The following is a 7,293-nucleotide window of genomic DNA, read 5'->3' on the forward strand; positions in this document are numbered from 1 at the left end:
GGGGTTCAGTCTTCTCTGGGGTTGACGGACAGGTATCGCTCCCTCTTCTAAGAATATTCTATGCTCACAGACTTGAGGATTGATGCCTACTATGTCTGCCAAACTCCAACCAATTGCCTTCTTGTGCCTCCTCAGCACACCAAGTAGCTGTTCTTCCTGTTGAGAAGTGAGTTCCCTTGCAATGATAACCGGAAACTTCTGCCCGTCTTCAAGGTAAGCATATTTGAGGTGTGGGGAAAGGGGTTTTAATTCTAGCTTCTGATCATGTTCAGGCCCTGGGTTGTTTGGAGCTGGTAATAATAGTAAGGCACTGTCATTGTCCTCTGAGAATGTCCCCACACTTGGACCTTGTCCTGTGTGCCTCTCTTCAAATTCCTCCTGGTGAACTTTAGCCACGGTTTCATCTATAATGTCACACTGGAGGATAGGATGATCCTCCGGAGGATGCTTCATAACTCCATTCAGATTGAAGATTACTACTCTGCCATCTATTTCAAAAGAGTATGTTCTTGAAAAAGTATCTAATTTAAACTTTGAGGTCTTCAAGAATGGCCTTCCGAGTAGGATTGATGATGACTTGTCTGAGTCATTTTGGGGCATTTTCAGGATATAAAAATCAGTGGGGAACGTGAGTCCCTTAATGCCCACTAAGACATCTTCAGCAACTCCAACCACTGTAATAATGCTTTTATCTGCTAACACAAAACGAGCTGTCGACCTTTTTAAGGGAGGGAGCCTCAAAACATCATATATAGACAAAGGCATTATTACTCACACATGCTCCTAAATCACACATGCATTCAGAAATTATCACACCACCAATAGTACAATTAACTATACAAGGATTTGGGTCACTACACTTTTCAGGTAAACCTCCCATTAAAGCAGATATGGAACTTCCTAAGGGAATAATTTCTAATTCATTAATTTTGTCTTTATGTATATATAAATCTTTTAGAAACTTTGTATACTTAGGTACCTGTTGAATAACATCAAATAGAGGAATAGTTACCTCAACCTTTTTGAATATCTCTACCATTTTTGGATCAGGTTCCAGCTGCTTCCTGGGCTTCCTTGCAAGTTGTGGAAATGGAATAGGAGTGGTGTCTTCTGCAGTGTCTGCGCCTTTTAGTGCTTTCAGCCACGTTCTGTATGTCCTCTTCTTCTTCAACATCTTCTATTTCCACTACCTCTTCAGCTGAGGCGTGTTCTGGTGAGCTTGGCTCTTCCTGGTTCCTCTCCTGCAGTGTGGTTCTGGACCTTAGGGTGATGGCATTAATACCACCCTTGGGATTGGGTAATGGTTAAGAGGGAATTCCATTGGAGCTCAAAGGTGGGTTATTAAAGTTATTCATTGATCCTATCTGGGAGACAAGAGCCTGCAAAGTAGCGGTCAGACCATTTAGAGTGGCATTAATGTTATTTTCCATGGTCTGTTGTCTCCGATCAATAGATTGTAGTAAGTCATCGTTGGCAGATGAAGAAGGAGAGGTAATTTGAGAGGTCTGCTGTTGGGTATTCTGTGGTCTTTGGGATTGCCTCAGGTGAGGTGCTCTGTAAGGCTGATTCTGATTCTGCTGCCTGTTGTTATTGTTATTCCACCTCTAATTTTCCTGATTATCTCTGCCTCCTCTGTTGTTGTTGTCCCTCCAATTCTGGTTAGAATTGTCTTGCCATCCGTGGTTGTAATTGCCACCTTGATTGTACCCTTGGTTGGGGCGGTATAGAAGTTATGTGTGGCTGCCACGGTGTTGTCTTCCTGCTGGAGCTGCAGACATTCATCAGTATAGTGGCTATAATCAGTGCAGATTCCACAAACTCTCTGTGGGACTAACTGTTGGTTATGCTGTGGTGGAGAAGGTTGAGCTTGCTGAACTTGTTGTTGATTCAATTGCATCTGCTTCAGCAAGTTGGTCATTTCACAAATACTCTGAGTTATAGCAGTAGTCTCTCTGCTAGAGGATACTTCTGCAACGGCTTTTGCACGGCCTTATTTCTGCCTGTGATTTCTAGTAGATTCAGCTAAGTCACTGATCAATTGCCATCCTCATCAGTGGTCTTGTACTTTTTCATAGACCCATTGCTAGCACTTTCCAATGTGGTCTTATCTTGGGGCCTCATGCCCTGTGTGACATAACCCTGGTTGAGTGTAGTACCATTCTCTTGCCTTCCCCTCAAGAGAAAATGGGAAAGCTTTCAGCAAAATTGAAGTTTTATCTGCACCATCACGCTTGACAGTAGAACAGGCTGCCTGAAAATCTCTCAGGTGCTTGATAGGCTCTTGAGCAGGTAAGCCATAAAACTTGGGCATCAAATTAAGTAGTGCGGTCTTTATTTCAAAGTCTATAGCCACCGCTGGGTGATGCGCTTGAAACGGTTGCATTGTAAAATCAGGGGCTCCTTCCTCCTGGATAGTAACTCTTCTGGCTGCTGCCATGTTACCTGTATGTAAAATAACCAAATCAGTAGAACGGGGGCTGGTTTCTTTCTCAAGTGACGTTTCAGATCCGCCGTCAGAGAGGACTAACCGACGCCGAGCTTGCCTTATTCATGAAATAGTTCTTTCAATCTCAGGATCGAATACTAGCAAGCTTGGGTCAGGAAGCGAACGTGTCATCTAACGAAAGAAACAAGCAGCTCATAGTAGCAAAATAAAATAAAATGCAAATAAATAAATTCTAATTAATAACTTTAGCACTCTATTGCAACTCCCCGGCAACGGCGCCAAAAATTGGTGCGGGTGGAAATTGGCGAGTTAAGAATGATTATAAAATATGCGTTGCAAGTATAGTTCTCAACCAACCAGAAATTCGCTTATCAATTTAGAAGGGTATCACAGAAATTAAAATTAAAATTCTGGGAGTATGAATCCCAGGTCGTCTCCCAACGAGTTGCAGAAAAGTGTGTTATTTTATTAATCAGATGTTTTCAAAAAGGGTTGAGTTGAATGGCAGAAAATTAAATTAAAGAATTTATATAAATTTAAATAAAAGCCTTGACTGGGAGTTGATTAGCTGGAAGCCCTATTCTTGTTGGAGTACTCTCAAGATTAATTGACAATTGATGGTTATTATGTTTAGTTGTCCCTTACTAAGTAAGGGAAAGTCAAACAAGCTGGAATGTTATTTCTATCCACAAGTTCCAATCCACTCTTGGGAAGATTGGTGTTAGTGACTAGAGAGCAATCCAACAATAAATCCAATTACAATCTTTCTCTTGAGCATTCCAACTCAAGGGTTCCTTTCAATCAACTCTCCATCAAGTTAGGGAACTACTCGCTCATTGTAAATGTAAAATTCATAACATAAGAAAGGGAATTAAAGAAAGACATGATAAATAATGATCAAAAGATTAATTAAAAATAAAAGTGATTCTTGTATTAATAAATGCTAAAATAATCCAATAGTAAATTAAGTAAATTAAGGAACATAGAAGAGTAAGAGACAAGTAAAGAGAACGAACTAGAATGTCGAAGTCTTGATGAGGCAATAACTCTTCTCAATATCCTAATGCAAAAATAATGAAAAATAACAAATCCTAAAAATAATGAATGTGTAGAGAGAAAACCTAGAGGAGGAGTAAAACTAGATCTGAAAAACTAAAACTATGCGGAATGAATATTGTTGTTGGTTTCTGCATGTTCTCTGGCTATAGTCAGCTTTTCTGGGCCGAAAACTGGGTCAAAATAAGGCCCGAAATCGCCCCCAGTGATTTTGTAGATTATGCAGATCGCGCATGTCACGCGGACGCGTCATTCAGGCGGACGCGTCATTCGGCGTTTCGCTTCTCCACGCGGGCGCGTCATCCACGCCTCCGCGTCACTTGTGCAGTTCCATGCCGCGCGGTCGCGTCATCCATGCGGCCGCGTCACTGCGATTTCCTTTCTTTCGCGCGGTCGCGTGATTCATGCGGCCACGTCGCTTCTCGCTGGTTATCTCCTCAATTTCTTGTGTTTCTTCCATTTTTGCAAGCTCCCTTTCCAATCTCCAACTCATTCATGCCCTATAAAGCCTGAAACACTTAACACACAGATCATGGCATCGAATGGAATAAAGGAGAAATAAAATACATAATTAAAAGTCTCTAGGAAGCAAGTTTTCAATCATGCAATAACTTTAGGAAGGAATTATAAATGCATGCTTATTTAATGAATAAGTGGGTAAAGATCATGATAAAACCACATAATTAAACACAATATAAATCATAAAATAGTAGTTTATCAAGAAGCAACAAACTTTTTCAAAAATTAACAAGGATTATGAAAATTTCAGGCTTTGAGGACAATTTCAGCATAAAACACAGCAAGGATTATCAAAATTTCAGGCTTTGAGGACAATTTCAACACAGAACACAGAACACAGAACAAGGATTATCAAAATTTCAGACATTGAGCAGAGTTAATCATTCAAAGTAAGAACACAGAATAATACAAAGAACGAAAATAGAGGACTAAAATGAATTAAATAATCAGTAATCATTCAATCCAAAACAGAGCTAATCATTCAATGATTCAATTAAATATGAGTAGCACTAGCAGAATCCCAAAAAAATAAATGTTCTGATCATAACTAAGAACAGAGAACAAAAAATTAAAAATAAAAATGAACTGATTGCCTTCGTTCTGAACAATCTGAGTAGATGGCGGCGGAAGAAGCACGGCGAAGCAAACGAAGAGCAGAGGGTTGAACTGTTGAAGAGGGGTTGGACGACGGAGACTTCGACCGCAACGACCACTGATGAAGACCACCAATCGCAAGCTTGAGGAATACGCAATGACGCACCGATTGCCCAATGACGGAGAAGTGCGAACGAACGGACAAGCATACGGTGGTCCCTGAAGGCTTGAACACAACGGATGGAAGCGTACTCGTTGCGGCGGTGGGGGAGACTCAAAACCTAAGGTTGTGTTTTGGGGATGGGAAATGATGATTGAAACCTTGTTAGGGAAAAGAAAAGAAACCGTTCGAGAAGCCAGGTCCTTCTTCTACCCTCAACATCAAATGGCGACATTTTCCTTGAGTGAAGGCGAAGAAGAAGGGTGAAAGTGGCAAAGCAGAAGGTGAACTCTAATCTCTGAACGAAGGAGAAGGCGCGGGTTTGTGAAAATTGAAGGAAAAAATTAAGTGTTAGAACGCGCCTACATTAGAAATACTTTTGAAGTGTATCAAAACATAAATAATAGGGTAAATTACTATAATAAACGAAATGGCTTCTAAAATTATCCAAATCCTCTAAAATAAAAAAGGTTATCTGAATATTTCAAGTTGTATTTTTATACAAATTGAGTTAATTAAATTTGATTTATGCAAAATGGTACTAAATCGAATCCAGTAGATTCGAATTGCATGCAAACACAAATTGTCTATAAATTGAAGCTAATGACTTCGAATTATATATAAGCACTAAATCGATTCAATGAGATTCAATTTTTATTTGCATGTAAATCGAACCAATTCAGTTCGATTTAGACACGTGAACAGCAGTCCATGGTAAATCGAAACCAATTATTTCGATTTAATGGTTTATGTAAATCGAAACCCATAGATTCGATTTACAAACAACATCTCCCTCAATAATTTTCAATAAGCATAACTAATAGTAATTATATTTCCACTAAATTGAACTAAATTGGTTCTATTTACATGCAATTTAGTGCATATATAGAATTTGAAGCCATTAGCTTCTATTTATGGACAATTTGCGTTTGCATGCAATTCGAATTTAATGGATTTGATTTAGTGCCATTTTGCATAAATCGAATTTAATCAATTCGATTTATATAAAAATATAATTTGGGACATTATTGAAGTAGCCTTTTTCGTTGTGGAGCAAATGGGTAATTTTGGGAGCCATTTGGTTTATTATAGTAATTTATCCTAAAGAATATATATGGTAATTTGGATTATTTTTTTAATTAAAAATGTTTTTTCAAAAAAAATAGTTTTATTCAATTTTAAATTTAGTTAAATATATTTTTTTAAAAAGTATTTTTATTTAAAAAAAAGGCATTCGTTTGCCCGGAAGTCAGCCAGCGTAATTCGCTATTTTTTTTGGTTAATTGAGCTAAGTCGCTTAAGCTTGTATTTTTACGAGTTTGATTTTAGAGTCAAATAAACGATTTTGGGAATTTAATTATTCTCTCGTTTAAAATAGCTTTATATTTGAAAAAATTGTGACAAATTATATTATCGTGCTTGGCAAATTTGCTTCAAAATTTTCATGAATTTTCTACGAATTTATATAGAGTTAACAATTAGTAGCAACATGAAATAAGGACAGTATAAGAACTAACATTTTTCCTCACAAATTAGTAACAACGTAAAATAAGTGAGGAAAGTCTATCAGTTGTTAAGCAGTCACTAATTCCTCACTAAATAAGCTTTTGATTAGTGACTCAATTGCGACTAGTTACTTCTAACATTTTCTCAATTAGCTTTGGATTTGTTATAAGTCTGCGACAGATTTCCAACGAGATTAGCAAGTAATTTGCTACAAAATAGGTAGGATATAGCTTTTGCTTTGCGACAAGATTGCAGTTGCCAAGTCGCTCGCTAAATTAAACTTGTGACAACTTAGCGACAAATGTATTTTGCCCGCTAATCAGCGACTTGAAATCAGCGAAAGAAGTGTGTCAGTTGTTAAATGGTCGCAAATTTCTCGCTACTTGGGTCCTAGTCGCTCAATATCCGTATTTTTACTTTAGCGACTAATTAGCAAGGAACACTTTCCTAACTGAATGATTTATCCGTTGCGACGAGTTAGCGACGAATGTTATCTGTCGCTACCCTAATTTTAAATTTTACAATATTATGCGACAAATTAGCGAGAAATTAGTTGCTCGCTAAAAATAAAAAACTTGGTGACAAATTAGCTAGGAAATTGTCAATCGCAAAATTCATTTCAAGTCTTTGTGGCGGATTAGCTAGTAACATTGTTCCTCACTAATTAGCATTTTCCCACAAAGTTTATTTAGCGACTAACTTGTGCGTGAATTATTTCTCGCTAATTGTATATCAAACATTTGTGACGGAATAGTGACAATAATATCCCTCGCTACTTTACTTTTATTCGATTGAACCCCAAGTGAATGATTTTCTAGAATATTATCACTCGCTAATTATTTTGTGACAAATTAGCCAGAAAATTTTTTCCGCTCTTATTTTAGCTACAGAACTCAATTTGCGAGAAACAAACTTACTCGTAAATCTCTCACTAATTAGTCGTTATTCTCAAGTTCGGATATTTTGTGACCGTTCATTAAGTTTGTCGTTAGTGCGTCGCTAATTTCTCGCT

This window comes from Arachis ipaensis, chromosome B05 (genome assembly GCF_000816755.2).
Source record: "Arachis ipaensis cultivar K30076 chromosome B05, Araip1.1, whole genome shotgun sequence".
NCBI classification, from domain to species: Eukaryota; Viridiplantae; Streptophyta; class Magnoliopsida; order Fabales; family Fabaceae; genus Arachis; species Arachis ipaensis.